A 14847-nucleotide genomic window follows, 5' to 3' on the forward strand; every position below is an offset into this window, starting at 1 on the left:
TGTCTTTGCTTTGGTCCCGTCTGTTATGACAGTAGGACATTACTTATAAAAACACAGGTCACGTCTGTTCTTACAGTAGGACAATTCATGAAAAACACACAGGTGATTACCGTACTTTAAATTGGTACAAGTCATCTTTTCAAACGTTTTCTTCAAGGTGGAGCTATTTTAGTTGTGATATTTTGTGAGTAAAGTCAGAATCTGGAGCATAACCAGTAACATTTCTCTGCCAGGTCAATTCAGTAGTACAACGTTTCCTTCTGAAGTAGAAGTACACAGTACATCAGTGGTGGATTAGGTGCTTTGGGGGCTTTCTCTAAGTTATGTCGGGGTTCTGGAGATACTGCAAACAGCAATACCACAGGCCAAGCAATCAGCACGTTCTGAACAGGCACTTTTGAACGGGCTCTGCATTACGATATGTGATGGTAAACTGGATAGATGGATGGACTGCTGAATGACAAATTCCAAACACGCACACACACAAAGACTAATATCATGCAGGCCTGCTGAGAGTGATGTGTCGCATTGCACATTTCAATGCAGCCACGAGCTATGATCACTATCAACCAAGCTGGCTTTGATGTACAAGCTCTCATTCCCCTTGACTCTGTCTCCGCTTTGTCTCACAGTAATCTAGATGACTACCATTCCATGAGAAGGATGAAACATGGTTGTGCGTTTGGGTGTGTGCTGAGCAATTTCTGTTACTGCTCTGTGTGCAGTTATGTGTGTTTGAGTGAATGTGTTTGTACATTGAGCGGAGATAGTGGCTCATTTGTGGCGTCATTGCCCGGTTGCACAATTAGGCTGGAGTTTTGGAAACATCAAAGGCTTGAGACTAGAGGCTGGAAGACTTTTTTCATCACCCCTTATCATTGTTTTACATAATTGCTTTATCACGGGGGCGGGGGAGGGGGGGGTCTAGTGTGCGTCTAATTTGCTATATGGACTAAAACCAACATACATCACTGATAAATGGCATTGTGCGTCCCTGCTATTCTTTATCAGACAAGCATTTGCACTACCCCACTGTGCATACTATTGTAGAAATGCAGTCCTTCAGCAAGTGTCAATAGAAGTTGTGGCCATTTCACAGCAGCCGTCCTCAACACATACTTACACATGATTTAGATAACCAAAATTCACACACAACAAGTATTCTAAAGGCACGCATATAACGCACAAACATAATACGCAAGTGTAGGTCTAACCTATGCTATACCTCATTATTGTCTGGGTAATTTAAGCATATAAATACACAAAGGAACTGCATTGAAATTCTAAGATAATAATAGTTTAACAATACGCTATGACCTGAGAAATAACAAGCAACATAAAGCAGCTCAACTAACAGACCTTAAATACACAAAACATGAATTAGAACAGACTTCAGTGGTCAGGTGTCTGTAGCGTCTCGTCAGACTTGCACCAAAAGAGCAAAACCGATGATAACTGCCAACCACCAAATGGCAGACAGACACAGGTTGCCACTAGCTAGTGAACGTAGAAAAGCCTACACAGCATAGGATATTGGAGCTAAAGAGTGACATTTACCTTTGACATTGGTGGAGAATAAAACAGATCTAAAAGGAGACAAATGGACTTACAGTACATATGTTGGGTGGACACAAACACAATTCCAATGTCAATGTTGCTCAGCATCTGCTAGATGTGTAGACAGGCAACTGTTTGCTAACAGGTTTCTCATATTAACTTAAAAAAGTGATAATATGTCAGTTTGGTTTACATTGCACCCAAGTGGCTGGGTATATTGGGTCTTATTTCTGTAGTTTTGGCCAGCCATTCTATTAGTAATCCCAGCCTGCCGAATTAACTGACAGCCTGTTCTTTTGCAATGCCAATAACAATAAGAATTGTGGCAGATAGTTACAAAAATAACTTTTTATGAACCTCTGTTTTCATGGGTCTCTGGAGTTTAGCTGAGTGGTTCCACTTATTTCAAAACACTAAACACTGACTCCTACATTAGAGACACACAAGTCCAATAATGTAAAGACTGACTGTCACATATTGAGCTTGGAGACTCTCATGACCTAATGTATGCTTCAACATGGGGAAGTTCAGCGTTAAGAAAAAGTTTTTCACAAGGTTATGGCAAGGAAATAATTTCTTCTTCTTGGCTTTTTTGAATCCTTTTGCATGTACAGTGACCCCCTGCAGTGCCTGATTCCCAAAAATGCCTCTGACTATTTCAGCCTGTTTCTCTTTTACCTAACTGAGCACCAGCAGCTCGCACCATGGAGAAATGCCCCGTCCAACACAATCCCAAGTTGATTATGCTTTCTACTAGGATACTTTACATTTAAAATTTCAAACTTGAAGCTTCTTCTAGAACACAATTGCAAAAACAATAATACTAATGCATGTCTTTTTTGCTGCCTCCATGTTGTGCCTACAGGCCTGTTAAACATAATTTGGACTGCATGGCATCGGCCAATGCCATTGCAAATAATCAACAGTTGAAAACTGCACTTGTGAAAACTGGGCTATTATATAAACTGGTTATTTTTTTACTGTTGTCAAAAATTAGACTTCTTTATGTTGTATTGGCTGTGTTTTCAGCCTTTAGAAAAGCTAGCCTGTGACGGGAGACTTTGGTCAATCAGAGATCATTTCAGCTGAGAGAGAGCGTTCATATTGGCTGTTCTGTAAATGCTTATGCCTGTGGGACAGAGAGGGAGAGCTGCAGGAAGAGGTCTCACTCTACTTCAAATGTAGTTTGGCTTTATACCCACTGCAGCTTAAAAAATAACAATCTAGACAACTCACTAATACAGACCCACATCAAACCTTCCATTTTCCTCCCCCCAGGGCCAAAAAAGAAAATCACTTACAATGTTATAATATACAGTTTTCTTAACTTCATTAACTTCTTTATTCTGATTGAAGTTATTCCAAGTAGTACATACGTTCAGTCGCTGACATTGGCCACAAACCGGTCAAGAGATCCCGGTGTAGTCATGGACCAATCATCAGACCTACATTTTAACATCCATGTTAAAACAATTATAAAATCAGCGTACCATTTCTTTGAGAATAAATCTGAAGGACTAATGTCTCCATGACTCCACTTCTCCATGTCTATATCTTCGTAGGCTCGACCATTGTAATTCTGTCTTTCTTTCTAAAATAGCTGCGGCTGATTCAGAGTTTTGCTGTCAGAGTCCTCACTAAGACCAGGATAATGGCTCAAAAAGACTAGTACTGCTCACTCCAGTTCATAGATCTGATTACACTGGCTTCCTTCATGTCAAACAAAATGAAGTTTAAAATACTACTGTTTATAAAACACTGAATGATGGGGGACCATAACATAGGTGTCCTTTGAGTGCCCAGGGTAATGTCCAAATGCCCTTTTAGGCCCTCCCTTGTCCCAGGGCCCGGGACAATTGACCCTGGTGATCAACAGGTGTCGTTGACCCTGGTCCTCAGGGTCAAAACTAAACATGGAAACGCAGCATCGGAATTTATTCATATCTTACATGCACTGCACTGTAGCTGCACTTTAATTGTTGTAGACTATTTAATGTTTCATTGTATTTTAGCTTTTTGGGTTATTTACTGTATTTTTTAAATTCTTTTAAATCTAATGCACGTCCTTTTTAATTGACTGTTATTTATTGTCTTAAAGGAGAATGCCCGCGGGAAATACACCTAGGGCTTATAAACAAATGCGCACAGAGTCGACCATTCTCTGGGATATGATTTCATGCTTATAGAATGTGAACAGTTTTTATCGCAAACCGCTAATTACCTTGTAGCACTAGTCGTCGGGGCCCGTGAAAGTAATAAGGAATCACCATTTCCACACACACTAAGAAAGCTCAAAATAGCCCCACACTTCCTCAGTAACATAATCAGGGTCCCTACATGTACACCGAAGTGTTGAGAACTACGTGAAATGAAAATTGAATTTCCCCTCGGGGATCAAAAAAGTGTATATCTATCTATCTATCTATCTATCTATCTATCTATCTATCTATCTATCTATCTATCTATCTACAGACAGTTTATTAAAAAGAGAGTCTAGAAAGACAGTACTATTTGGATACAGGCTTGGGATAACCGTCATGACCAGCCAAACAACAAAGGCCATGCTTGAGCTGTGTTACTGGTTACTCACGATGACTAGTGTTATAAGATAATTAGGTGTTAGCGCTAAACATGGTCACATTCTATTAGCATAAAATCATCTCCCGGAGAACAGTAGACACCGTGCCCACGTGTCATTGCGCCGGAATTCTCCTTTAAGACAAGAAATAAAAGACATGCATCGTCTCACTCTGCTTCAAATGTTGTTTTGCTTCATACCCACTGCAGCTTTAAGACCCGCTTAAAAAGAACAATCTAGACAACTCACTGATACATTCCACATCAAACCTTCCATTTTCCTTCCCCCACGGCCAAAAAAGAAAATCACTTATCATTTGTTGAAGTATAAATTGTTCTTTATTTTATTCACTTCTTTATCCTGAATTACAAGTCAGTACTTTCAATTGCTGACATTAGCCACAAACCAGTCAAGAGATCTCGGTGTAGTCATGGACTCAGACCTACAATTTAACATCCACATTAAAACAATTATAAAATCAGCGTACCATTACCTTGAGAATAAATCAAGAACTGAAGGACTAATGTCTCAGTAGGATTTAGAAAAACGCCTCCATGGGTATATCTTCAGTAGCCTAGACTATTAAAATTCTGTCTTTCTTTCTAAAAAAACAATCAGACAGCTGCGGCTGATTCAGAGCTTTGCCTTTATGTCTCTTGTTAAGTGCTTTCAATTGCCTTGTTGTTGAAAGCTGCTACATAAAATAAAAATTTGCCTTGATACGCACCGCAGATCTCTGAGCCGGTACAACCTAATCTAGGGGATCTGTTAATAACATTCAGTCATTTGGTATTAACGATGAACTGTTAATGTTCCAGTGCTATTGCTTATAATTGGATTATGTAAGTCAAATGTTGTATATAATTGCTCCCTTCCTTGTGGTGGCCCAGCCTTCTCTATGGTTGACAGATGCCTTTCATGTATGTCTCAGCGGTAACTGCTGCTACTCTGACATTTTTAGATGACACTGCAGTGGACCTCAGCCCCTCAAAACCCCAATGCTTTTTTTGTCATCACTTTCATATAGATTTATTTTTCCTTCCCCCTTCTCCTCAGTTGTTATTATGTGTGACAGCTGTTGGTTTAGCAGTACCTCCACTACAGAAAGGTTACCTGTAATTTATCTCTTACATTTTTTCTCCACAACTAGTTCTATAGAAAGGTTTCTATGCTTTTCTATCTTTAAAGACATAGTGGATGAGTGATTTTGTTTTCCCTGTAATACTTGGACATGTCACTCTTTGCGTGGATTTCTTGGAGTTTTATTTCAACTCTGAGGCACAAAGCTAGACAGGATGATCCGGAGGAACAGGCGTAGGCATGAGGGTAAGAACGTCAGGGTAAGCCCATCAGTAGTCTCACATTGCCAGACCTAGCTCCAGAGCTCTGTGGAGTCAGGAACAACACTACATGTTGTTTGCATTTCATTAGACCAATCACAATCTTCACGGGCGGTGCTAAACTCCGGACGCAGCGGTGGAAGGACTTTGTTTTGGTGGAACATTTGCACCCTGCAACAGACAATCCCACATATGTTATATGAAGTCAAGTGTTCACACAGTACAGTGATGTGAGCAATTTCAACCCGTTTTCACTCCCAACTCCAAAACATTGAGGCTTGGTCAGTGGTTGGTAGCATCATGCTTCAGCGTCTGCAGTCAATACAGCTTGCATAGCAACAACTCGACGCTGTAAGATGACCTAGTATTTAGGTAGCGAGTAATCCTAAAATCTGGAGTGGTGGATGGGTCAAACAAAAACAGGACTTTCACCCAGGAGACAGGGGGTTGTGTCCCGTTCTTGTCTCACGTGTCACTGAAACTTACATTTTGGAACCCCACCCATGATCTTTCCCTAGATCTAACTGGTCTTGTTTTGTCTAAATATGATGCCAATGGGCTAGACGCTAAAGGAGACTTTTTTTGTCAATAACAAACGACAATATATGGATACATGGTTGAGTGTAATATGCTCTTACCAGTGTATCCCACTTTGTATTATGTCCACAGCCAGTCCCCACCAATTGTTCCCAAAACGTTCAAGTCACATAGTAAATTCCATGAATTTGTTCTTTGTAATTCATTTCAATCCTTCTCTAAAAGAACCAAGCAGGCCTGCTTTGTCGCACAATCCAAATTGTCTTCAAACTTGACATTTTCAACCAGCAGATTGAAATTTCACTGTTTGTGGTCTCCCGAAGAAAAAGGATTTTTTATAAAGGCAACAGGCAAAGAGTGGGAGGTAAGGGGCAAAGCCTGACATCCGGCACAAGGCTTTATACTGGAAATGTAGCCTACTTCCGTTGATCCAGGCCAGCACATCTGAGACAGAGTAGGGCTGGTCAGGCCTTCACCCGGCCCTCTAGGGCTTACAGCCTCAACCATGCCTGACGTGAGGTCTGCAGTTCGAAATTCTCAAAAAACCCTCCCCCAACAACCTAAAAGAGCTAACCTTTTCTTTAATCTGAGTCTAAATTCAATGTGCAATGTGTACAATTTTAGCATTTGAAGGTGATATCGCTGGTTTCTAGCGAGTTGGTCTATTTGTAAATGGTGAAAATGTGGACATCTGTCCTATCATGACAGTCAGGAAATGTGTTTTCTGCCCCTCCGCTGCTGGCCCATTCTCGGTTGTTTTTGAATGGGAAACCCGTCTATTTTTCTTCTTTCAAGGCAGTCACTTTAATTTGTTAGTAAAAAGCACAGTTGTACTTCACATGGTAATGATTAATTCAAGTCATAATGTAGCAGTGAGCCAGCATGTACAATACCAGGGCCATAACTCTGAAGTGCAGCCATAATCATATTAAGGACACCAGGTCTACATATATATGTAAACAAAAATTGTATGCAAAGTCTTTATCTCAGAAATCTTTTTTTTATTTGAATGAAATTCAGGAATTTGTATCTTTAAAAATCCAAGGACTCAGTTGGCAAGCTATTATATATAACATTCTATTATATCAAGTAGAAGCTATGATAACTAATATTACAAGATATTAAAAGAAATATAGCATAGATAATTAGATGTTTGGCCACACTCTGTAAGAGCCTATGCCTCTTTGTTCAGAAGGTGAATATCTCATTTGGAATAGAAACTCTACACGACAACATGATGCCCCCCATGTGTGACAGCCCCTGCCTCCCAGTGGGAACACCAAGCGGTTGATTAAGAATCTGTTTTCAGAACACACTATTGCAATATTATTTTGATCAGTAAAACAATTGATGTTATTGGCGTACCTGTGCCAATCCAGTTTATTGTTGTTATAATGTATCATGTCCAATTTAGTTCCACTAATAGCATCTTTGAAAACGATAAGGGGTCCTGCACGGTGCAATTACGATGAGAGCAGAGCATATCACATTTGAAGCGTAATACATTCTATTTGACTATTCTCCAATGTAAACCAAAACCCTGCACAAAGATTGCACTTCAAAAAGACAGCAGTGGCAGAAAATGTCTGTGTATTCTCATATTCCTTTAGAAACAATAAACACCGTCTTTTAACTTTCAAACTCTCCACGGTGGCTAGGCAGCGACTCACGCAGCTTGGGTGAGGCAAGGATCTTTGAAGGAGAGCGAGAGGAAGCGAAAGAGACAGTCTCTGAAAATAAACATTTCTCCTGAGATGCAGTGTTTTTGTGTATGTATCATTTTGATGACAACAATTCTTTTTGACTCTAAATGTGTGTGTATGTGTGTGTGTGCTACAGTGCAATATTCACCAGCTATTACATCAAATTTTAAACCCTCTTGAAGAGCACGCCTGTATTTGTGTAGCACAGAAACCACATGTTTTGCTTCAATTTACTTTGGTTTATCTATGTTAGTAGATGTAATATTAGTATTTTATGTTTTACAAAATAGAAAAAAAACAACACTCAGTTTACTTCAGCTCAGCAGTGTGAATAGTTATATCACTTCAAGGACAGACTGGGAGTAAAAGAAAATGGCCCCAGGCTCTCAAACTCATACAGATCCACCTGTTCAAAGATGCACCATCACTCAATCAGGCCATGAAACGCTAAACATAAACAACTCCTTGAAGTATTGCAAGGGATTGCACGAAAGAAAGTTAGACCCAAACACTCGGCATTACACATTTTAATGGTACTACATTCTGAAGTGTTTTTTCGTTTTTTTAAAGAGATATGTGCTCACCAGCAGTAACGTGTAGTATGAATTATTGAAGCCCTCATTGACTATTTTCTCTTACTTCAAATAGATCGTACACTTTTGAAAACAAGGACTACACAAAGACAATTATTCTTCCAATAGTGGACTGCCCATCTGGGTAATTCCCAGTCTACAGCTTCACAATTGGCAAGATCCAATGAAAAAAAGCTGCTTCTGTACAATGTTGTAGCAGTGGAAAAATAATCTTTCTACAACAAATTGGATTCTAAATGATTGCGATTGATGTTGTGACTGATGTTACTGCTTCTACTCTGCACATATTTTCAACAATTGTTGATGTTAAAGCCAGTAGGTGATTAGCTTAGCATAGAATGAATTCATGAAGCAGGGACATGTGTACGGCTAGCCTTAAAAATCTGCCTTAAACAACATTTGTGGGCTTTAAAAGTACATTTTAGTTCAGTTTGATCAATAAACTAAAAACAAATCTAAAATTGACAGTTTGGGGTTCTAGAGGCATTGATTATAGAACTATGTCTTGAGGAAAAACACTTCATCCATCTGCCCAACTCATGGCCAGCATCTTTTCTTTTTTCCTGGCAACTTCCTGGTGACAACAAGACCTCCACGAAGTCACTGCTTCCTCCAACAATAGTGAAAGAACGTAACTCCTTGTGAGCATTAGATTCATCGGTGGGGACACTTCTGAACATTGTGAAGAGCCAAGCGGACTGTTTCAGTACAAAGCCCCATACTTGGTTACATAACATTAAAGCATTGATGTGGTATCAAACCTCTCAATTTAGAAAATGGATTGTGTAAATGTAATGAGCATTTCCCAAAGTGTTTGACAATGCAAAAATGCAAAAGAAATAAACAACGGAGTTATAAACCAACATCAACAGACATCACACCAACAACTGTCTGACTCTGACATGAATGGTTATTCATAATAACTAATAAGAAGATCTAGATAGATCTGATAAGGTTGAAAGGTAGATGTGTGGGAAGCTGGTAAAAGACTGTATTGGGGCCAAGAGTCATGGCTAAGATAAGTATGATAGGTAATGGATGAGAGAGAACCTGTATTCATGATTCAGTTATATTCAAGACTTGCCGATTGCACCAGGCAACACAGTAAACCGCTGGCAGAGAGTAAAGGCGGGAAAGTACACAACCTATTTTTTCCTATGTTTCCAGACATCTGAAATATCTCTACTGCCACTTTTTCAACTCTGAGGGCTTTGATGTACAAGGTCCACCGGACGTTTTGAGGTCTGCATGACACACCATCAAAGCCTGTTTTGTTCCTAAGCAGTGGCTGCCACCTCCTGTGTCATTTTTTGCCTGTCCTTGACAGCATGCAGGTGTCAAAAAAGAGGGAGAGACACACTTAAAGATACGCATGAACATCACACAGCTTGGAAAGGGAAAATGTTGGCCCAACTGTAAGAGAGAGTGAAGGGTATGGACAGAGAGAGAGAGAGAGAGAGAGAGAGAGAGAGAGACGTGCTGTTTCCCCATGCATGGTTAACGCATATGTTTCATAATTGGGCGCTATACCACAATGCATTACAAATTTCTCTCACCTAGCAAACAATGATAATATGAATGAATAAATTCATGAAGATTCATAAAGCTCAGGAAATTTATCGATTTATAGGTAAGGGGGTGTCAAATAGCTGGCTCTTTCTGGATTGTTGTTTTGGAAGAATAAGGTAATGCTGCCATAGCAACAATAGTGTAGGTTTAATGTTGTAACATAACTATTGGTGCAGAGAAAATGATGATGTGTAGAGTGGGATGGTATTCCTTTTTCCTTCTGCCGCTGATGATCTCTATGTAGTCAGGGGGGTAGTGGTAAAAGAAGAGGTGGGTAAAATCAAGTGGACCACAACGCGTTCACCAGTAACGTGGACCACGGCCTCCCGGTGGATGTGTCTCTCTTGGTCTCTCCTTCTCTCTCAAAATGTCCTGTTTCTGTTTCTTCAGTCTCTGTTTTTCTTTCTTTTCCTCCTTGCTCCTCATCTCCTCTCACTATGTCCCTCCTCTCTAAATCTCTTCTCTCTGTGATCTCTGCATCGTCTGTCTCGCCTCTGTAACATTGAAGCTACATTGTGAAACGTTTGTAGTTGTTCATTGTCAAAATCTGTAAAGCTCTTTACAAACTTGTCCTTTTTTATGAATAGTGACCACCACCATCAATTTCAAGTATTTCTATTGGCTTGCAATTTGACATCTACGCTTGCATGAACTGGAGTAGATGCTCAAGAATCATGCGCCATCTTGAAATATGTTTGCAGGAAAAGGACACACTGCTCCGCCGAGTGCTGTTCACTCAGTGGCCTTGACTGTGACAAATGCCAGATAGGGAGGAAGGGAGTGCAGAACATTACTTTACTGCAGACAGATTTGAAAGCCTGTTGGCCTATTCTCGAGGACATGTGACATGTAACTGCGTTTAAAAAGAAAATTAAAACAACAACACGACAAGCAACAAGACCAAAGTATAGTATTAGAGTGGCTTTTTCAAGATGGAAAAGAGCTCAAGTGCAAGGATTTTAAAAGGGACGCCAAAGGTGCCTGCTTTCTTTTCGACAGGTAATTCTACCTATTTGTGTAAATTAGAAGTTTTATAGTTGCTTCTATGACATGGTTTTGAATAAAGACAGAACAACATCTAGGATACTTTTCCTCGCGTTGATGATAAAAAAGGATTGTTTACCTTGTAACATGAACGTAATCACATACTGTATGTTGAGATTTGTAGACAGTAAGGTTTCAGTTGTCCTGAACAATATCCCCGCTAGATGGGAGAAATTATTACACAATGTAGTTTAAAGTTAAAATGGAGAAAAGGCAGCTTAGCACACCAAATCAAGTAGCCGGTCACAATATAAGGCCTATGAACTAACCATTTCAGATAAACAATTACAGTAGATGATTTAATATGCATGCAATGTTTAGGTATCCAGTCTGAATGCCATAGCCTATCTACACCTTTAGGTTTATTGACTCAATACTGTCTCTGTGGCAGTACCATTTAGAGAAGAGCGGGGGGGGGGGGGGGGGGGGGGGGGGGGGGGGGGGGGGTTCCTGTCAATCATTTCAAATCATAGCCAGTCAGTAAAAACTAGCCCAGTTATTTCTCTAATGACTTTATTATGTCTGGGATATAGAGCCATGTAGCATCATCCACTATTAGTTGTGAAGACATGGTACTCTAGATTATGTGTTATGGGTGAGGTAATTATGAGAAATGAAACTATTTCAGGCTACACCAAAAACACGGTTGGTTAATTGGCTGACTAGCAAAAGGAGCTTGTTGTCATAAACGTTCAGTGGCTTAAATGCCAGAGAATGCATGAAATTACATCCAGTTATTAATGTGACAATACATCCTGAATTTTACTTGTAACATGGGCTAATGGGAAGAGGTAGAGGTGGCTTGTTAACTTTGTGTCTGAAAGGGGTAACCTAATCAACGCCGTGGCTTGTTAAGTCAGTGGCATGAACATACCACGAACCTACATCATCTACAATGAATTAACCTCAAAAACATGAAGTTGAGAACTGTTTTCTGAGCTCACTCACTTTGGGATTGTAACCAAGGCGGTTTGCTGGCATCAGGAGGAGAACTGCTGTCCTGATGGCGCTGAGAAAACTGGCGGATATCCATTTTAAAAATCCATTCATACATAAGACGCAATGTAGTTTAGGTTGGTGACTGACAAATCTTTGATTCAGTCTGCTACACAAGCGATTGGTCAACACTGATAGCAAGCTACCATGATGTATGGCCTCATTCTCATGACTGTTGCTAACACAAACAATGAATTTACGGTTTACGTGCTGGTGGGTATCCTCCCAAAATGGCTGAAGCGGGAGGATGCCATGATCTCTGAGGGCGGGGTGCTGTGTCTTAACGACATCTCCTCTTTCCATACTATAATGCAGCACATTTAGATGTACTTCATATCAGGTTTAACAACCTACAAAACTAGAAATGAACAATGTCAAACTAAAACAACATAAGCTTAATTAGAACGCTTGTGACCAATATCTAGAGGTGATAACCACTATTTAGAGGCGAATATAATTTCCTCAATTAAGAGGTGGATAAACACCCATTGGAGGTGGGTAAACGCTATTTCAGAATTTTAGGAGGTAAACAGCGTTTGCGTGCGTTTAGCCTCCACTACATCCCTGTATATATTCCTCTACTTAGAAGTCCCCGATATAGTGAGTAGGGAAACGAGTGGATAATTCCGGACATAGGCCCTGCATTTCATTTCCCTTAAATTGCGTCCCCGGCTCCATCTCTTGCCTCCCTTCCCCACATCTTAGTCCGTCCCACTGAGGAAGCATTGGAGATACGCAATGAAATCATGACAGGAGAGAGGAAACGTGGACATGTGTATTGAGAGGGATAAGACGTCCTTTCCTGTGAAAATTCATGTTAATACGTCAGCTGTATGGGCGGGGTTAGCGACGGCTTTTAGGTTAACTACTTCCAGGAAGGCTGCTCTCGTGTATCCTCTCTCATAGTCTCGTGTATCCTTGCTCGAAGCTCCTCAAAAATCCTTTCTTGCCCCTAAATACTCGGAATAATAGCTGGAATAAGACCTTTAGGACGGCCTTCACGAAGGAGGGCCAGCAAGGGAAGTGAGATGCAGCCAGAGTAAGTCTAGGGGAGTAGAGGAAGTGCAGGTGACATCAATAACCTTAGTAATGACGTCACAAGCATCTCCTCCATCACAAGCTGAAGGTTGGAAGGCTTGAGAGACTGGGGAAGATGACAAGAGACATGGATTTTCAGTAGATGGACACGATAGACTAACAAAGCGAGTTTCTGAGTCATTCAATTCAAGTGTCTCTTTAATGTCAAATAAAGCATGTTGTACTTACTCAGGTGGGCTAAGCTGCCCACCTGACAGCCACCTACACCTTCAATCTGCTTTTCGTAATCTCCTCAAGAAGAGATGTGTCGCTGACCTAAAGAAAAAAAATATATATATATATATATATACACATGCTGGTCGAGAGGACATTTAATACACACTATACTCCCAATCTGATAGTCAGTGTTTGTAACCATAGCAACAGGTGGCTGGCTGAGAACCGTGCTTTTGTAAAAGGCTGCACAGGCTTGGCAAGATGATGGCAGGATGCTTTGATTTCCATAGAGGTTTTGCAATGGTAAGACTACACTCTGTAGTACAAAGTCATCCTTTAATGTTGGAGGGATGCAATTTACATACTATTACCTCAAATGTAAATAAATCCTGGATTTGCAACATTAGAAAAAACTTAAAAGTGAGGTTTAATTTACATTGATTAAATGTGGATATCAATCTCAATGATTTTTTTTGTCTTTGTTAAATGTCTTTACAACAATTTGAAGGATACAGCTGGTGTAGAATCATTGGAGCAAAATAACAAAAAAAACTGCACACTCAAATTATATATCAATCAATAGAATACATCGATAGCATCATATTCATAGGCAAGGCAAGGCAGCTTTATTTGTAGAGCACATACCAGTAAGAGGGCAATTCAAAGTTCTTATCATATAAAGATTAATATAATAAGATAGTGCAGTACAAGAGATTAAACATTAAAGAGCAGTTAAAACCAGTAAAAATAAAATACAAAAATTAAAGTTATATTGCAGTAAAAGAAATTATACATTAAAGAGCAGTTAAATATATGAAAGCAGATAACAATAGATTTTAGGCTGCTAGTATGCGACAGTGTATAAGCCGCTGCCACACACACTTTCTTGGAGCCAATAACCATTTTATGGAAACCCAAACTTTGTTGACCAATACGGTAAGCACTCTACACAGGCAGAACCACGTGTCTTTACCATCTCATCCATCCACCACGGGCCCCGCAGGATCATGGGACTTTGTTCTTTGGTTACCCATAACAAAGAGTGGAAGTGGACTATAGTTCCATGGACAGATCCACTTTCTATTCTTCTAACAGATCTGGGGGCGGGGGGCATCCATCAGGGTTTTTACACCCAGTTTACGGCCTCTTGCCTGTTTACGGCTTATGGTCTGCTCTGTGCGTTGCTATGGTTTCTGTACACAAACCAACCAGCCAACAGTTTGCCAGGCTGCAGACCCGATTAGAAAGAGAAACACATCTACTTTTAAATTTTATCAAAGACCCGGACACCAACAGGTTTTTGGATGTGAGCACACATCGCTACGCCGCCCATCTTTAAGAAGCTGATGGAAGGAATGAAAGAGAGACGCTGTGTTAACACGGTCCAACACGTCCGCCAGCTCTGGAAAACTTTGAGAAAAATGTGAACGTGAATATTAGTGGAATACACACTTTCATTAGCCATGTAAAACCGCTTAGTCGGAATATCGTCTTTTAAGTAATAAAGGCAAAAAACAGAATATTATGTGCATGTAAACGTAGTCAGTGTTGATCAGAGAAGAAGAGTTTTGATTGTTCTGATCACCATGAAGTGGACTATGCCGGGGTCTGCATCAGGATCCATAAACACAGGATTGCAAATGCTCAGCAGGTACATATTCGCTAACACCCCCCCC

At 40.2% G+C, this 14847-nt stretch overlaps 1 long non-coding RNA gene across 1 annotated transcript in view; it reads right to left on the reverse strand.

Annotated features, from left to right (window-relative positions):
• Nucleotides 1-5878: 5878 nt before the first annotated feature.
• The window catches only part of LOC117936915, a 672281-nt gene continuing 663312 nt past the window's right edge, over nt 5879-14847 (reverse strand). The window contains exon 3 of the long non-coding RNA XR_004655055.1: nt 5879-5999. This is a non-coding gene — a long non-coding RNA (uncharacterized LOC117936915). The remainder of the gene's footprint in view (nt 6000-14847) is intronic.

Source organism: Etheostoma cragini, chromosome 2 (assembly GCF_013103735.1).
Source record: "Etheostoma cragini isolate CJK2018 chromosome 2, CSU_Ecrag_1.0, whole genome shotgun sequence".
In the NCBI taxonomy this organism is placed as follows: domain Eukaryota; kingdom Metazoa; phylum Chordata; class Actinopteri; order Perciformes; family Percidae; genus Etheostoma; species Etheostoma cragini.